We start from the raw sequence: 17320 nt of genomic DNA, 5'->3' as shown, positions 1-17320 counted from the left end.
AGTACTCCCCCCACCCCCACGAGAGCCCGAGCTGTTAATAACCTTGCAAGGTGAACGTTCTCACTCCCCGTTTCACAAGGAAATTAAAAACCGAAGCACACAGCCGGGGATCCAAGCCAGGCGGGTCTGGACACCTTGACCAGGCCAAGAGGGCTGGGTGGGGCCAAGGCCGGCCTCAGTGCCCTCCAGATGGACCCAGAGATAGCGGGGCTCAGCCTCCCGGGCCAGCGCAGGGCGCCCTCCCGGGTCCTGCATTGAAACGTGTCTGCCCGGTGAGACCAGACGACTGTCTGTCTGCTCCCACCCTGGGCCTCTCCTCCCCATCCAGCCCCTGCCTCCCCCACCCTGGGCCCCCGACACCCCACAGGAGTGGCAACTCTTTCCAGGAAGCTAAAAAAAAAAAAATTGCTTTATTTTTTTTTCCCGCCACTAATTTACCAACAAGCCCAGCCGTCAGTCCAGTTGGCCAGAACGAAATTCTATAATTAGACAAAAGGCTGGGTCAGCGACCTCCTGATTGCAATATCTCGTCTCTTTTGTCCCTCCCTTCCACCACCTCGCCCATGGGACAAAATTGCTTCTGCTCCTCCGGCGGCCCCCCGCACGAGGCGGTATTGGAAACTAGTGAGGCGCGGCCCCGTGGAGGTGTTCATATCTTTGCAATAATTTACCCATTTTCATTTTGTTTGATTTCATTAACACCTGGGTCTCAGGGGAGGAGCCCAGTTGGGAAAAGTGAGGAAAGAAAAGAAGTGATTTCAGTTGAGATCGAGGGTTGATCCTTCCCCGTCCTGCAACGCGAAGGGAGTGTGAGGCCCCGAGAGTGTAGTCCCGGCCGATCTTGGGGACGAAGGAGCCCTCTCCTTCGGGGCCGCTGCACTGAGACACTGTGCCCTTCACGCTCCTCAGCCCCCCCGGTGCCCCCACCCCGCTCAGGGTCACTTCATTGGCACCAAGCATGTGCCACTCACTGGTCCTTGCTTCTCATGAACCCATTCCTACCTGCCCAATGGACCAAGGTCCTGGCAGTATTGCTCAGTGGTTAAGGCCACAGATACCCAGAACTAAATTCTAATCCTGGCTCCACCTGCTGCTTGCTCAGAAGCCTTGAAAACAGAGCTTCGGTTCGATGAGCCCCGATATTCTTATAAATCAAGCGGAGATGGCAGCCCCTGCACCCTAAGATTGCTGCACGGCTGGGCCAGGATTAATGGCCGGAGTGTCTCATACTGCACCTGACGCAGCGTGAGTGCGGGGGGGGGGGGGGGGGGGCAAAGGAACTGCGACAGTGGTTGTCATCTTCAACAAGCCCCTCCTCCTTTTTCTTCTTCTTCTTCTTCCTCTTCCTCATCCTCATCCTCAGGCCCTGTTCTGCCATCTCGGCCTCTACAGCTCCCACCAAATGGAACCCGATCCCAGCGTGAACCTGGGGTGCTTGTTCAGGGTGTGCCTGGGGTGGGGAGCAGTCTCTAGGCTGAGATCCCCCCAGAGAGATTTCGATCCAAGACAAGCCACATTGCTGACTGGCATTGCAAGCTCTTTCTCGGTGGCCTAACCTGGGTGACTTAATGATGTCCAGGGGATGGGGTTAGACATTGCACTAACCCATGCCACCCGGGTGGTAAGAAAGCCCACCGCGGCCAGGCTGGCTCCAAACACCATCTCCCCCTGTTTGTCCTACCTGTTGCCTAGGAGACATCCCGGAGAGGCCGGGAGGCAATAGGCTGCTACCTCCGCCGGTGCAGACGGGTGGGAAACTCCCTTTAAGGCGGAAGGCTCTACCAGATGGCCCTCCAATCAACAGAGACCATCACAGGAAGCCGATCACCTGATAAAGGCAAGTCCTTCCATTCTTAGGAGTGAGAACAGGAAGACGCTGCGGCTGGCACTTCCTGGGTGCTCACTGCGGGCACTGTTTCAAGCACTGGTCATGTATTCACTCATTTCATACTCATGAGTGGCTGCTATTATTGTTCCTGTTTTATTGATGAGATACCTTAGACAGCAGGAGGTTAAGTCCTTGGTCCAAGGTCTGACAACCAAGAAGTGGCCAAGACTCCACCCCCCTCCATAGTGAGCCTGACCTCAGCCCACACGGCGAGCTGCTGGACAGCTCCGGACATCACAGCAGCTTGGTTGTCTTGAGTTAAAATCTCCTGGAGCCCTGGCTGGTTGGCTCAGTGGTAGAGTGTCGGCCTGGCGTGCAGGGGTCCCGGGTTCGATTCCCGGCCGGGGCACATAGGAGAGGCGCCCATCTGCTTCTCCACCCCTCCCCCTCTCCTTCCTCTCTGTCTCTCTCTTCCCCTCCCGCAGCCAAGGCTCCATTGGAGCAGAGATGGCCCGGGCGCTGGGGATGGCTCCTTGGCCTCTGCCCCAGGCACTGGAGTGGCTCTGGTCGCGGCACAGCGACGCCCCAGAGGGGCAGAGCATCGCCCCCTGGTGGGCAGAGCGTCGCCCCCTGGTGGGCATGCCGGGTGGATCCCGGTCGGGCACATGCGGGAGTCTGTCTGACTGTATCTCCCCATTTCTAGCTTCAGAGAAATACAAAAAGAAAATAAATAAATAAAATAAAATAAAATAAAATCTCCTGGAACCCGGGCCCTTCAATCGCCCTGGCCCTGCATTTAGGGGTCTCTTTGCTGATGTTGGGTCCCCTCCAGGGAAACAGCCCTGCAGGTGGGTGCCCCTTCAGGTCTGAGTGCCCCCTCCCCAGTGCCTCAGCTCCAGACTGAAAACGCCACTGACTGTGGCTCGTGGGCCATGAGGTAAGGGAGCCCCCTCCACCCTGGTCATCCTCCTCAGGGCGCCCCCCAGCACGAGGCCCCTCGACAGGGGCCGCTGACAGCAGGAGCCCCAGACAAGTGCTGACAACAGCAGAGGGAGAACACTGTCCCCGTCCCTCCTGGATACTTGGTCTCCAAACAGGGACTTTTGGTGACACCGTTCTCAAACTTCTATGTGTCCCAGAATGCTCTAGGACAGGGATCCCCAAACTTTTTACACAGGGGGCCAGTTCACCATCCCTCAGACCATTGGAGGGCCGGACTACAAAAAAAACTATGAACAAATCCCTATGCACACTGCACATATCTTATTTTAAAGTAAAAAAACACAATGGGAAGAAATACAATATTTAAAATAACAAACAAGTAAATTTAAATCAACAAACTGACCAATATTTCAATGGGAACTATGCTCCTCCACTGACCACCTATAAAAGAGGTGCCCCTTCCAGAAGTGCGGTGGGGGCCAGATAAATGGCCTCAGGGGGCCGCATGTGGCCCACGGGCCGTAGTTTGGGGACCCCTGCTCTAGGACAACCTGCAGATTCCTGGGCTCCACACCCAGACATGCTGCATCAGAGGATGTGGCGAACCCAAGAACCTGCACATGTGATGAGCGTCCCAGGGGGGTTTCTGAGTGGAAGAGGTAAGGGGCCCGGGAGAGATGGCCCTCAACTCTGCTTTGAGAAACCCAGCCTGAGCACCTCCCTGGCTACCCACCCACAAAGGAGGGCCCATCCACACCTCCAGGTGCTCGCTCTGCATGCTGGGAGGCCCCCCTGCAGTCATCCTCGTACCCCCCACCTTGGCAGCCGAGGCCCTCAGCCCAGGACATCACAGAGCCATTGGAAAGGGCGGGAGGGCGCAGGGCTGTCTCAGCGAAGCCACGTCCCTTGCCCTAGCCTCTCTCATCCTGCCTCCTTGCTCACACCACGCTCGTTCCCGCTCAGGGCCTCGGGACCTGCTCCTCTCTTACCCCGATCTCTCTGGGGTTGGCTCCTTCTCCCCACCACCTGCCCACCCCAGCCTTCTCTGCCCACCCTACCCGAAGCTGACCCGCCCGGCCCTCTCCATTAGGTGACTCTGCTCCATTTTTCCCCACAGCCCCGACATTTCCTATTTATTACCTGTCTTCCTCATCGAGGAAACCGGTGTGTCTCCATGCCTTCATTCTCCTATCTGTAAGATGGGGATAATTTTACTTCACCGGTAAGATGGGGCAAACCATTGGAGTTAACCTCTGCGAAATGCTCAGAACAGCGTGTGGCACCAGAGTAAACACCAGATAAAGGGTCGTTTTTGTCACTTACAATGTGAGCATTCATTGCTCTGTTCTCAGCACCCAGAACTGCACCCCGTACGTAGCAGACACCCAATACGTACTTTGAGTGAATACATGAGTGGATGGGTGAGCCACGACACAGAGGGTCTGGAAGGCCCCCCCAGCCCCGTCTGCTTCCCCAGACCTGGTCACCCCCTCCTCGTGGGCGGTAATTACCCAATAACAGGAAACCCCGGCCCCTCAGGGCTTGATATACAGCACATTTTCCAGAGACGAAAAGCTCATTTGCTAATAACTACATAGCAATACCTAAAATTTTGGTTGCATTGTGAGCCCGGGTGCCTTTCCCATTCACCAATAATGACAGACCACTTAAAAAATAAATAACACATATAATTTAAGCAACTAAAACAAATAGCAGTGTTTGGCTTCCCCTGGGAAAATGTTTTCACTGTCTCCTCCAGGCGTCGCCAGGGGTGCCCCTGCCTGGGCCTCCCCTGCTGAGGCGCTCTCTCAGCAGGTGGCCTGGGAGGGGAGCACAGATCTGTGGCAGGGAGGAGACGTCCTCTGTGGAGTCCCTGGAGGCTGGGGTCATTTTCCAGAGAGCTGGGAAGGGGGAAGTTATTTTCTCCCTCCACATACACCCACCCCACTCTCTTTCATGGCATCCTCTCTCCCCAGTGTTATCCCTACAGGGGCAGACAGGCAATGTACATGGGAAAACCCACATGAGTGAAAGAGGCAATAGGGGCTGGTGGGGCTTGTGGTAAATTGAAGAGCAAATGTTCCTTCCACAGGGGACAAACCTGGACAGTCGTTGCTATGTAGGAATGGAGGAATGGAGGCCCAGTTTTGCCAAATGTCCTGATATTTCATTAAAAAGCCATCATTTTAGATTAAATTGTGGGTCCTTCTCATGACCCCAAAGGTCCTACATTCTGGCCCACATGGCCTCTGATTTCTTCTCTTACTTCTCTACCCTTCAGTCATCCTGCTCTGGTCACCCTGGTGTCTTTACTGTTTGGACACGATGCCAGACACACTCGTACCTCAGGACATTTGCACTAACTGTTCTCTCTGCTCAGAGCATTCTTCTCCCAGATTCACCCACAGTTTGGGAGACTTGTATGGCTGGAGTACAGAAGATGTGAAGGTTTATGACAGGGAAGGAAATCAGAGAGGAGCCAGGCAGCCAGATTATGGATGGGGGGGGGGGAGTAAATTGTACAGGTTTGTGTCTGCTCATTGCCAAGTGTTGAGGCTGTCGACAGCATGTAGTGGGTGAGAATCCTTCTTACCGGAGCCCCTGCATTGATCAGGCAGGGGCTCCTTCAACCAAAGAATTATCCACCAAACATCAAGGCAGGTAAAAGCCTAGTTATCAGTTTTGGAACCTTGACTCTAGCTTTATTTTACACTTAGCTCATCGGGTTATTATATTCTGCACAATTTTATTAAGCACGGAACTCTCCGGGACAGCTGCTTATATAAATCAAGAGGAGGATATGCTCTATTCTGCTGGGAACTCCATCAGGAGTGGGAACCCCACCTCTGACAGCCACGCTGCCTGTGGAGTTTGCATCGCTCACCAAGCATCGGTCTGCAGTGTGGGTCACATGCACAGGGTCCTATGTGACCTGCGAGCTCTGTCACCTTCCCTGAGCCTTGCAGGAACATTCACATACTGAGGTCACTGTTCTATTTCTTATAAACTTGTTGCCTTTAATTCTCCTCTAGAGTATAGTTGGGACGCTCTATGGATGATGCACATTTATTTAAATTATGAGTATAGGTAGGTTGTGTTTCCTATGAATTCTATTTCAGCACAGTAGGAGCAGCGTTTCATGTGTTATTTCAAAAAGAAAAAGAGGAGAGGCTGACATAGCCGAGTCCTGGATATGGGACCCCACAGGACACAGGGAGGGACTGGGGCTTTTCCCCAGTGGAGCAGGAAGCCCCGGGAGGGAGGGCCCTTTAGAAGGGCAAAGGCGGATGCAGGACTGTCACCTAGGGACCAGCCAGCCACCCGGGAGATCCCAAGATTTGATTCTGAGTGACTGGGGGAAAGAAAAGGGGACAATTTTCCAGCTAGAAAAATCTGAGTCTTGATTTAAGAACCACTCTTTTCCCAGGGCATAGAAAGAGCCCACAGACTAACGCTAGGAGGCAAGCCCCAGCCTGACACCTCACCCTGATACCCTTCCACCTCCAGGGCTGGCACTGGCCAAGACTGTTCCTCCAAGCATGGACCTGACAGGCCACCACCCCACCCCTGCTCTCTCAGCCGAAGCCAGTCTCCAGGCCAGGCCAGATTCAAGAGCCAAGAGATGGACCCCGCCTCTTAATGGGAAGAAGTAAGAGACTGTCGCCGTTTTTACACATTACCACAATGATGGATGGCATAGCTCTAACTCTCAGAGAAGAAGACAAATGCCAGTTCCTCAAAGCAAAATTGTTCCCCTGGGCCACAGCCGAGGAATCTTCCCAAGGGGCAGACAGCTCCCTGGCTTCGTGTCTGCAGGGCAGGGATCACCCGTGGAGTACGCACCACGCCCAGCCCTGCGCAGTGTGCTACGTCCCTGTGCTTTGAAAAACACGGCGCCACCACGTGGCTCTGTAATCCCAAGGGTTTCAGTTGGTATACAGACAGTTACTGGGTGGTCTTCTTTGCGTTCTCCTATTTTCTCCCACTTGGGATAAAGTATCAATATTTCTTTTCAGCAAACAATATAAGAATTTTCTTTCCCCCCCCCTCCCATAAATTAATGCAAGTCCTTTAAAAGTAGGTCAATTTTAGAGGAAATTAAATAATTTTATTAAAACCAAATACTTTCTATACTAACGATGTCTCTCAACGATAACCAGTGAACAGTAGCACACACAGTACAAGCAGTTTGTGTACTGCTGAGGGGGCAGAGGAGGAGCTGAAATCCCATCCCTGCGACGTAACTCTTGTGATTCCCATTGTGCAGACGGGGAAACTGAGGCCGATGGGGCCCACCGGGGCTCAGCCCCCGGATGCTGCCAGATGTGTGGCTCTGCCTGGGAAGACCCCCAGTGTAAAGCTCCCGCCTGGCCTGTAATAGGAAGCCCGGCACACAGCAGAGGCCTGCGGAAGCTTCTGTCACCAAAGGAGACCCCTGAGGCTTCCTGGGTGTCTCCCCGCCACCCCGTGCCTGGCGTCTGAGCGTAAGGAGGACCGCAGGCCAGGCCTTCGGCAAGGCGCACTCCCAGAATTTGAATCGAATGGGATTTGAATCAGAAAGTTTCCTCAGAGACCCTAACGAGGCCTGGGCTGAAATCTCCTGGAAAGGTAAGGGAACAAACACATGGCTTCCGGAGGACGATGAATTCATCCGCACCCGAGAGCCACGCACATGTGGCAGCGCTGAACGAATCGGGAAGAAGTAGACCAGATTCTGGGAAAAGAAAATGGGAGACCTCCTTTGCTTCAGAGTCACCACTGTGCCAGATGGGGTGGGGGGCGATGCACACAGAAGCCTTCCCCTGCCTCCCGTGGGGCCAGGCTGATTCACCTGTGAGTGAATGAACGAACCCATGAGTAAACAAACAAGTGAACAGGGTAAGGATCTAGTTTACTCAGGCAGAGATGGCTTCCCACCTGACTCCTGGCTTTACCCGCCACCTCCAAGACTCTCCCTGGATACGTTTTAGCTTTGGGGACATCAGATGGCACTTCTGTGTGGGCCCTGGCTTAGAGAGTGCTGCGGCCTGAGTGCCCCATAAGAGGAGTCTCCTTCCGCTCTGGCCAGAGCATGTTGGCGGAGGGAGAATCAGCTAGACACCAGGATGAACTTCCAGGTGATATTATACACTGGGGGACCCTGAGTGCATGGCTGGAGATGTGTGAGGCCTGGAACCTGGGGTGCAGAACCAGGGAAAGCTTTGCCACTCCTGTCCCCCGCTGGGCCGTGGCCGCAGGACTGGCCCCACAGACGCCCCTCCCTCAGAATTGGAGGCAGTAGTTCTCTACTGGGGGGTGATTCTACCCCCCTAGGAGGCACTGGTTGTCACAATCAGAGCACCTGGTGGGGGGAGGGTTGCTGCTGTCATCTGCTGGTCAGCAGTCAAGGAGGATGTTAAACACCCCAGGTGCACAGGACACACCGCCCACGGTGGAGGCTCATCCGGCTCCGAATGTGCAGAGGCTGAGGGCGAGTAGCTCTGCCTCCCGGCCACACCTGCTCTCCCGGGAGCGTGAGTTTCTCAGTCCCGGTAACTCGGTTAGCAGGACTGCACCGTCCACCACTGGGCTGGCCCACTTCACAGCCTCCAGGCACCTGGAGCCCTGCCTGCACCTCCCACGCCCCACCCCTAGTCAGGGCTCCCACAGTCCCTGTGGATTTGTCTGAAGCAATTGGCCTGTGACTAAGGCCAGCTGAGATCACCTTCTTCCTGCGGAGCAGGGACAATACCCCATTAACCCAGAGGCCAGGTCCCCGCCCAAGAACTGGAGAGGGAGAGGAGGGGACCAGGGCAGGGCTAGAGCGGTCCCGGGTTGGGGTCCCTGGCTGCTTGTCATAATCGGGACAACGTGAACATCAGTAGCTCCTTCTAGATGCCCAGTACGGGAGGACTCATGCTTTATTCGCATCCCTCATGAGACACCTCCTCCTGCCAACCTCCTGGTTATCTTTGGTTGTTCTCAAGCCAACCAGATAAGGAAACTGAGGCTGAGAAAAATCAGGTGATTTCCCCAAGGTCCCCCAGCAAGTATGTAGATGGAGAAGTAGAAGCGGGAACTCAGATGACCTGAATTACGGTTTTTATTAAGCACCCATTCCGTGTTCAGCGTGGTGAAAAGTACAGATGGGGAGAATGTAACCTCAAGGGGTCCCAGAACCCTGAAGATCCCGATGGAACCCCAGCCACGCCCCTCCTCCCAGCCTCTGACGCTAACCTACCACGAGGCTCCGCCCCCGCCACCAGGGACTGGACGAAGACAGTGCCTGACCCAAGATGAGCCAATCAGAACGTCCCTCCAAGAAATTGGAAATTAGGACAGAATGTGCGCCAGTCAGATTGTTGTGGGGCGCCCGGGGAAGATAAAGGTCCTGAGGGAGCAGCATCCTTGTCTGATCGGGGTGTTCAAAGCCAAGGGCAGGTGGAAGTGAGGGGAGGACAAAAGCTGCCAACTTCTGCGCATGTCAGAGGCACTCAGTCTATGGCGAGGCCAGAATTGTCAGGCAGGGAGCTGCTGACCAGCCAGCCACGCGGCCCTGGAGACAGAGAGGGTCACTCTGAGTGCCTCACCTCCTGCAGCTTGATTCCAAAGGGATCCCCGAATCTCAGAGTTAGAATGTGTGTTTGCTCTTTGCAGCTAAACGTGAAGTTGGCAACCTTTGCCTGCAAAGGGCCGGAGAGTAAATGTTTTTAGCTTGGAAGGCTGGGTAATCAGTGTGCCAACCACTCAACCCAGTCGCTGCAGCAGGAAAGCGGCCTTGACAGTGAGGACATGAAAGAGTGTGGCCAGGTTCCAACAGAGCTTTAAATTCCAAGACGCACAGAGGGCAGAATTTGGCCTACCAGCTGCAGTTGGCTGACCCCGGATCCAAATAAAGCCTGAGGCCCAGTGTCCAGCATTTGTCTAAAGCACAGTTCTGTGTCTGGCGAGATGGCACGGCCATTGACCCAATTGTCTGGCCAAGAACCTGGTGTAGCTGACCAGTCAGTGCCCCACCTCTGCTCCCGGGCACTGGCCTCCAGGACCTGAAGCTGTTTGCTACAAGTTCTGCCGGGCAGCACTTAGCGTTGACAGATGGAGACCCAGCCCCCTGACCCGTGGGGTCTGAGATGTGTGTTCCACCCTATCTCCCGCAGGTCCCCAGCGGGAAAAAGTTGAAGATGCCCACAGCAGTGACTTTATACTTCTTCCCCCTCACTGGCTGCTTTTGTTTCCCTGGCTCACTTCTCTCCCTATGGGTACTTCCTGCAAGCCCCCCTCAAATAAACCGCTTCCACCGGAATGCTGCTTTCAGGATCTCTGAGCCCAAACCCAGACACCCAAGAATCATCGCTGACTCCTCTTCTTCTCTCCCGCCCCACACCCAAACTGTTAACAGATTAGTGCTTCCTTAAAAACACGGAGAATCCAACCACATCTCACCACCACTAGTTGGTCCCCTTGGTCCAAGCCACGGTCATCGCTGAGACCCTTGCAGTTTTTTCTCCAAACACACACATACAACCAAACAAAACCAAAGTCCAGCCAACTCCTGCCTCTGCCCAAGAGCTTCCCATCCCACTTATAATGAAAGACCAAGTCTTAAAAGTGGCCTGTGAAGCCTGCAAGATCTGGCTCCTGACCACCTCTCTGACCATTTTTTGTAACTCTTTCCCTGTTACTCACTCTGTTCCATTCCTCTGGCCTCTTCACCACACTCAACATTCCACACGTGTTCCTGCCTCAGGGCCTTTGCACTGGCTGTTATATTGGCTTAGGCCACTCTTCCCTGAAATACCTACGTGGCTCCTCCTCTCACTACATTCAAGTCGCCACTAAAGTTTGTCATGATTAGTGAGGTTTTCACTGTCTATTTTCCTTAAAATAGGACCCTATTCTTACACCTGTGCCTATCCGTCCCCTTATCCTGCTATATATCCTGCCACTGATGATATATTATGTCTGTACTGTATTTGCTTATTTGATTTTGATTGGACTCTCCCAACTAGAATGTAATCCACTTTGGCCTGTGCCTCGCATATACTGGTTATGCAGTAAGTATTGATCAGGGAAGGGGAAAGGCGTTAGGTTGCCTCCGTTTGTCCATGGATCCGCTGTTTCACTACAGACAACTCATTTTCCCTTCCCGTATCTCAGTTTCTCACTTATAGACTTGGAATAAATCATAAAACAATATCAATAATAACGCTTATCTCATGGGATGGTTGTGGGAATTGAGTGAGATAATCCTGGCAGACATTGAAGTGGCTAATAAATGGCAGTGATGTTGACCACTGGGATGACCCTAGCTCCTCAATTTTCCCATCTGTAAAACGGAGCCTGTAGTGAGGTTAAACGAGATACTGAATATAAATTGCTTGGCATATAGCCCTTTATATAAAAAATTAGGGATTGATTCTCATAACCACACACACAAACACATGCACACGCTGCCCATTTCTGCCTTCCCGAAGCAGATCCCTCAGGGGGCCTGGGGTTAGCGTGAGCGGGAGACCTTGGAGGCCACGGCTGAAGAAGCAGGGCCCCAGTTTAGCCGCTTCCACACTCCTTGCCTGTGAGCTGATGCCAGCACATTCTTTCTAGGACTTCTCTCTCCCCCCACACCCTGCAGCCCCTGGTCCCCAGCAGACAGGCAGCCTGGCGTCCCTGTAAGCGCCCCCAGGCAGGCATCGGCACCCCGGCACCCCCTCCACGGCCCAGACCACCGGGCTGAGCAGCCACCGCGCCTCTGTGCGATGTTGCTCTTTATTAGGCATCATTAGGTACACAGTAATTATAATAATTATGTGCACTGCTTAGGCGACCATCCTCAGTAACGAGCACTGCTATTCAGATTTCATAATTGCTGCATCAAGACTTAAAATGAAGGCTAATTCAATGTCAGATGCCCCCCACACACACACACACACACTCACAACCCTCTACATAAGCTCTATACCCCAAATGCCCGGTTCCTGATTAATCTGTAGAAACCGAAACGAAGAATGCGGTCTACAGGAGCGCAGGACTGTTCCTGGGATTGAGAAGAGACAGGAGGGTGCCTGGAGGATGACTCGCATGGGGACAAGGGACGGCTGAAGGACCTGAGCTGGCAGCAGGAGGTGGGGCTCAAACCCCAGCTGTGTCCAGGCCTGGCCGTGCGGGTGAGTAGGTCCCCTCCTTCCCCAGCTGTGACGGTGGGGGGTTTACTTAGAGGAGTGCGATGGGGCTCTCCTTCGAGGGACATCTTAGAGGGGACAGTAAGGAAAAGACGCACAGGCACCGCTGTGTTGGTCAAGGGGACACTCGAGGGTCCTGAGGCCCCTCTGCCCTGTCCCCCCTCACAGCGCTTCTCAGATACCCCTGTGAGCCCCGAGGTGTCCTGGTGGTGCCGACACTCTCTGAGGCCCTGGTTCTCACGCTTGGCCCCACATTGGAATCACTGGGGACATTTAAACACCACCGGTGGCCACATCCTACTCTCAAGGTTCAGATTTCATTGGTCTGGGGTGTGGCCTGGACACCAGGATGTTTACAGTTTCCCCCAGGTGTTCCTCAAACTGTCGTCAAATTTGAGAAGCACTGCTCTGTGGGCTGATCCCTGAACGGTCAAAGGGCCTGATTCTTGCCCAGCCTGGCGTACGGCCTTTCCTGCTATGGGCCTCAGTTTCCCCCATGTTCCAAATGAAAGCATTGACTGCAGTGGCCTCCAAGGGTCCCCCCAGTTCTCAGTTTCTTTCAGGTTGGGGCCAAAACTGAGCTAAAGCATGCCCGTTTCTGTCCTTTGTTTCTCGGCCAAATACCTGTATCCACTCCTGCGTGCAGACCTGACCACAGTGCTACCGAGGAAAGGACACAAGGGAAAGAAAACGAAAAACTAAAAGCGCCTTCCCCTCAAAGTACTTTAGGAAGCAACAGGAAATCATTTAATGAAAATGGACACTGGAGTAGGGGGGCTGCCGAAAATCTGGGACCCAGTCATCTCTGTTGGGATGTCCTGAGGACCCTTGGACAAGAGAGGTGCTGTGTGTGTGTAATGAACACTCGGCCAGGATGGACGAGACCTGCAGCTGCAGGCTTGACCATGTGGGGAGTTCCTGCCCGGCCACCGGGGAAAGATCGTCACTGAGCACCTTGGACACACAGCTAAGGGACCAGAAGTCTAGAAGAAAGAACCACGTTCTATATAAGGGCCATGTCCCAAGACTAAAGACAAAACCTAAATAGACCTATTTTAACAAAAAATAAAATCCAGGCTTACAGAATCAAGAGAATCTACCCAAAGTTAAGTAGAAGGTAGGGAATAATAGACATGAGACAGGTAGTCAGTAAAATAGGAAACAGATGGGTAATAGAGCAAAACAACAAGTTGGCACGTTGAAAATGTTAATACTACAATTGATAATCCTTGGCAATAATAAGGAAAAAAAAAAAAAAAAGAAACCACCAATATGGGTAATGGAAAGGGAACAGCATGAATAATCCTCCAGATTTTAAAATAATAATGGAATAAGCAACTTTGTGCCAATAAATTCAACAATTTAGATAAAAAACTAAAACATTTCTTTAAAACCAAAACATATCCAAATTGACACAAAATGAAACGGAAAGTGTTAGTAGCCTTTTGCCAATTAAATAAATTAGACTTGTTTTCAGAAGGAAAACTGCAGGCCTAGATGATGTCAGTAGTAAATTCTATTAAACCCTCAGGGAAGAAAAACAGTCCCAATCTTACATAGAATCTTCCAGAATCCATAGGTGGAAGAAATATTGCCCAGCATGTTTTATGAGGCCAAAGTTACCTTAATATCAAAATCAGACACAGGAGGCGTGACCTTACCAAAAATGGCAGCATAGGGAATTCCAATATTCCAGCCCTCCACTAATGCAACAATTAAGCTGACAAAGACAGCCAGAGTCAACTTTCTCAGAACTCTGGGTTTTCATCAAAAACTTTCAGCCATATGGAATACTACCCAGCCATAAGAAATTATGACATCGGGTCATCTACAACAACATGGATGGACCTTGATAACATTATACTGAGTGAAATAAGTAAATCAGAATAAACTAAGAACTATATGATTCCATACATAGGTGGGACATAAAAATGAGACTCAGAGACATGGTCAAGATTATGGAGGGGAGGGAGGGGGTGGGGGGGAGGGGAGGGGCACAAAGAAAACCAGTTAGAAGGTGACGGAAGACAATTTGACTTTGGGTGATGGGTATGCAACATAATCAAATGTCAAAATAACCTGGAGATGTTTTCTTTGAACATATGTACCCTGATTTATCAATGTCACCCCGTTAAAATTAATTTAAAAAAAAAAACAACTTTCAGTCATCAGGGAAATGCTTAATAAAGAAGTGGCTGAACATGGGTAGAGGAACATGGTGATAGTTTGACTTACCCACCTACCACTCCCCACTCACCAACTCAGCAGTGGCCATGGGAACACCAGCCCATGTTCCCAGGGGCGATTTTCTGACGACAGAAAGGGAAATGCAGACCTTGCTCTCAAAGAATTGTGGTTGGAGTATCGATCTGCCCTGCGGCTCCCGGATGAATCACCTCGGGGGCTTGCCCTTGTTTTGCCTATTATCTCAAAATTTTCTCAGAGTGACATCTGCTAAAAGCATGTAAAGGAAAACATCCGACCTATAGCCACCTATGAGCACGGATAACAGACAGGAAAAAAACCGCAGACAGACCAAAAATCCTGTAAAGACAGAAGCTGGGAAAGGAGACACGTGGTGGAACAGGGGCTTTGGAAGTGTCCTACACACACTAGCATGTCCAGAAGGCTACATGCACGTGCCCAAGGCTGGATACATGTATATAAAAGAGCTGATAACACTCTAAGCCTTTACTTCTCACTGATCTGTAGGATCCTTAAAAGCAGGAAATAATGCCTCTGGCAGAGCTGTAAGTGGTCTGTCTAAGCATTGAAGAGGTAATCCGTCAAGAGCCAATATGCAAAAACAGGGAGAGGTGTGGGTTGGGGAGAGGGGAGGGTGTGGTTCCATTTTTGTTGTTGTTGTTTCGAGCATTTAAGTATATCTGTGTCAAATCATTACCTGCCTGCTATTCTAATTAAACTGGGATTTCTGTTACTACACAGGGCAAAGACTACAATCTTTAGAAAAATAGTTTCGAAAAATCACTACACAAACAACTACAACCCACCACAAGCAGCGACAATAAACTCAGGGGGGAGTGAGTCTGGTCTCCAGAGTTATGCATTTTTATATTCAAAATGCCCACTATCAACACAACTGCCTAGGAAAAAAGGAAGTCTGGCTGGGCTGATACACAGGAAATCAGGGCAGTTACAGAAACTCTCTTCGAGGAAGCACTTACTAGACAAAGGCACTAAATCAGCTGTCTTAAATATGCTCAAAGAATCAAAGGAAACCATGGACAAATGAGCAAAGGAAACCAGGAGAATAATGTTTTAACATATAAACAGTATCAAGAAAGAGAATTGATTTTAAAAATAAAAGGAACCAAACAGAAATGCTGGAGCTAAAAAGTACAACTAAAAAGAAAAATTCACAAGAGGGATTCAACAGCAATTTGAGCAGGCAGAAGAAAGACTTGCTGAACTTGAAGATGAGTCCACTGAGATTATCCAGCCAGAGAAGCAGGAAAAAAAGGGAAGAAAAAAAAATTAACAGAAACTGAAAGACCTGATGAATTCTACCAAACATTTGAAGAATTGACACCAATTCTTCTCAAACTCTTAAAAAAAACCTTGAAGATGAAGTGACCCTTCTTAACTCATTTTAGGTGGTCAGTATACCCTGATACCAGAGTCAGACAAAAACAATACGAGGAGAAAAAACAAAACAAAACAAAAAACTATAGACTAACATATCTTATGAATATAGATGCAAAAATTCTCAACAAAATACTAGCAAACCAAATGCAGCAGTATATTTAAGGAACTCAACACCATGGCCACATGGGACGTATCCCAGTATTGCAAGTATGGTTTACCATTCAAAAATCAATGGACATACTTTGCCACCTTAACAAAATGACATAGAAGGAACACATAACCATCTCAATTGATGAAGAAAAAATAAAAGCATTTAACATAATCCAAATAGATAGACAAGACAACTTCCTAAACAAGACAGAGGGCATTTATGGAAAAACCCACAGCAAACATCGTCGTCAATGATGAAACTCTGAACGCCTTCCCCCTAAGGAGTAAGACAAGGATTCCGTTTCACCAGGTCTGCTCAACATTGAAATAGTTCTAGCCAGGGTAATTGGATAATTAACAATTAAACAACCTATATTAAAAGCAAAAGATGATCTTCAAAAACTCATCACTTATTTTGGCTAATTATTTTACCCTTACCTCTGCTCTTGAGGTTATTTATAGCTACTGTATCTTTATGGTAGAAATACTGTATACTCAGGTGCTGCTGTGCATGTCTTCACAACTCCAAGTTCAGTGAGAGCATGCTGGGAGCTTGCACTTGGCCATGGCGGGGGTATTAACGCCCCGGAAATCAGCAAACACTACAAAGCGGGGGTTGCTTTATTGTTTTTGCTGATGGCCTGGACTTAAGGAACTGATGAAGAAAAGTTTATCATGGGTATTAAATTCAAAAGTGTGATGTCTGTCGCCACTGTATTGCTAGTAGCCTAGAACGTGGAGGAAATAGTCTTCTGATATTCCAACACTGTTACTCAAGGCAGCGAGAAGTCCCTCACCTCACTGACAAATGAGTCAAGTGTTGACATACAGTTTAGTTGTCTCACTCTTCGGAACTACACGCATTCATCAACGGCACACCACAGGTTGTTGATGAACAGGTGAGTTTGGCAAAGCATTCTGGGAGACTTGACTGACTGTGTGGAATTTACAATAAAAAGCAGCATGTGTTTTATTATTACTTGTAAACTGCGTGCTGCGTCCCTTCATATAAGGGAAGAACACACACACGTTTTTCCCTCTAGCTTGTTTCTTAAGCTTCTACTAGCACATTAATGATCTCATTTGAGCCTGGACTCTTATACATCACATAAGACCACTCCACCAAACCTCAATTCTTAGCACCACCGTGGCGTTGCCACGAAGGATCTCAAAAAGAACATTAGCCAGGAAAACGGAGACTCAGAGAAGGGAAGAGGGTCTCCCAAAGAGAATGACTGGGCTGGACAGGCAAGGGGGGTTCTGTGGCCTCCTGTCCTCCCCACCCACCAGGCACCCACCAGGGGGGCCGGGCCCAGACAGACACCCCTATTTCCCAATGAAGCCAAGGTGAGTTTAACTGCACATACTCAAGTTAGCAAGAAACATCAAATTCTTTTCTCTAAATCAAATAAAACTCCTCCTGCAAGCCCCCGTCTAGCAGACCTGGCCGGAAAACCAGTCTCAACATCTCTGGGTTCACCCAGGAGCCCAGGAGGACTCCTTGGGGCTCAGGAAATAGGGCAGAGGGGGTCTTGTCCTCCCCTCATCATGGTTTCTCAGTAGCTTCAGTGGGAGCCACTCTGGGGGTAGTGCCCTTCAGTGGGCCACCGTTCCCAAGCCACTGGGTAACCCAAGA

This window comes from Saccopteryx leptura, chromosome 9 (assembly GCF_036850995.1).
Source record: "Saccopteryx leptura isolate mSacLep1 chromosome 9, mSacLep1_pri_phased_curated, whole genome shotgun sequence".
NCBI classification, from domain to species: Eukaryota; Metazoa; Chordata; class Mammalia; order Chiroptera; family Emballonuridae; genus Saccopteryx; species Saccopteryx leptura.
This window is presented reverse-complemented; position numbering follows the sequence as displayed.